The following is a 2,259-nucleotide window of genomic DNA, read 5'->3' as shown; positions in this document are numbered from 1 at the left end:
AACCAACAGTTAGGTACGATGTGGTATGGTGGGAAATGCTTTGTGGGCACCTGTGAATTATAGGCCTCCAAAAAACCACTAGTATCAAGAAATAAAAGGTGGTTCAAAGGATCAAAAGTTGTATCTGGACATACTCATATTCGACTTTTAGTGTCATCGTCGGGCATACTCTGGGGAAGGCATATAAGGTGATTGCTTGTTAAGTAATTTAGGCAACTGTTCATAAGAATTCGTAAATTAAATGGGTAAGGTTTGAGTGCATGCTAAACAAATGTTGGGCAAGTTTTGATAATTTTGGAAGTAATTGGTCACCTTTTTTTCAATTCTATGGAGATTCTACACCTTATCAACAGGGATAGAGAAAGAGGAGGCCCTAAAAATCAAAACATGGATCTCTTGAGTATGTTGTTAGTGTTTTTATCAATTGAGTTGAATCTCCAAAACAAAGAAATTGGTCTTCGATTTAATAGCATAAGTTAACATCCAACATAAAGAAGGGTTTGGTTGATAAGGACATTAATTAAATAACCGTGAATTTTTTTTTATTTTTCACGAGCTTCATTCCCTTGCAAGGATTTGAGGGGAAGTGGCTTTGGTTGATAAGGACATTAATTAAATAACCGTGAATTTTTTTATTTCTCACGAGCTTCATTCCCTTACAAGGATTTGAGGGGAAGTGGTAGATGTTTACCACGATCAAGAAGAAAATAGAAACATTGGACTTTAGTCCGATGATCAGGAAAAGTCTTTTAAATCTCTCTCGTGCACTTGTTTGGTTTGGAGGCTCACCCCAATCTCATACAAGTCCAGTTCAATGTGTGTGTGTATATATATATATATGTATGTATATATAGCGTAGAAGTAGTGTAGATTATTACTGCTCGATAAAAAAAAATGAAGAAAGTAGGATGTCCATTACAGAATTTTGGACCATGAAGTTGGCAACAAAAGTGGGGGACACTTTGGATTCAAAAACTTTGTATGCATGCTGGGCTAAGTATGGGCCAATCCAAGCATCCAACAGGTGTTTCCTCCACTCAGTCGCTATAATTTCTTTACAATCCCCTAAGTTTTGTCTAAATTGTAGGGCCTGTTTGAAACCCCAAGTTTTTTATAAATTTGTATGCTTCTAGTTTTTTAACAACTTTTACTACAGGAACTCCAAAAAACTTATCAAAGTTTTTAACCTACACACTTAAAAAATTTTCCCTTCAACTTTTCTTCAACTTTTGTAATACACAAAAAATTTCCCTTCAACTTTTCTTCTTTTTCCTCCCTCACCCAACCCACCACGTCCTCTGTCGCCAACCACCACCTCCACCACCACTCTTGGAGCTGGTCACCTATGCCGGCCTTCCTTTTTTTTTTTTTTTTCTCTCCCTCTCCCTCACCCCCTCTCCTCCTCTCCTCCCCTCCCCTCTGCCTCTCTCCCTCCCTCGCCACCCTCCCCCTCCCGCTAGCTACGATTTGGTTGCGCGACCAGATCACAAAGGGGGAGGGAGGAGGGGGAGGGGAGGAGAGGGGGAGAGAAAAAGCTAAAAAAAAAGAAAATCCATGGTTGCAAGCTCTAGCCTCGGAGGGCGAGGGGGAGGGGAGAGGAGAGGGAGAAGAGGGGCAAAGAAAGGAAAAAAAATTGCAAGATGGCTGCTGGGCGACCAGATCGCAACTAGGGGGAGGGGAGGGTGACGGGAAAGGGAGAGGAGAGGGGGAGAGAAAAGGAAAAAAAAAAAAAAATCCATGGCCGCAATTCTCTGGCATCGGAGGGTGACAGGGAGGGGGAGAAGAGGGCAAAAAAGGGACAAAAAAATTGGAAACATGGTTGCTGGATCTTCTACATCAGAGGCAGAGGTGCAGGGGGAGGGGGAAGGGAGAAGAAGAAGAGAGGAAAGAAAAGAAAAAAGAAAAAGAGAAAGAAAGAAAAAAAGTTTTTCATCCTAAAAATTTTTCTTACAACTTCTACAGTAATCTACAGTAAAGTTTTAGACAAACACCCAAAAAACTCACCTTCCAAACGGGACCGTAGATTGGTCTGGAGAGGTAATGACATCTAAGTTCAAGTGCCCAACTAGTCATTTTTGGGAAAATAGTGAAATGATAAAAATGGTCTCTGCATAAATTACATTTAACTCTCCTAAATTTTGCCTAAGTTATAATATGACCCCGGTAAGTTTGTTTGTTTGGCAAGAATAATCTTCATCAAACAGGTAATTGCATTTACTTTTGTATATAGGAACAATTTCTATTCTTTTGACCAAAATT

Source organism: Coffea eugenioides, chromosome 4 (genome assembly GCF_003713205.1).
Source record: "Coffea eugenioides isolate CCC68of chromosome 4, Ceug_1.0, whole genome shotgun sequence".
Lineage (NCBI taxonomy): Eukaryota > Viridiplantae > Streptophyta > Magnoliopsida > Gentianales > Rubiaceae > Coffea > Coffea eugenioides.
The sequence above is the reverse complement of the archived record's forward strand: the minus strand, read 5'-3'. Positions refer to the sequence as shown.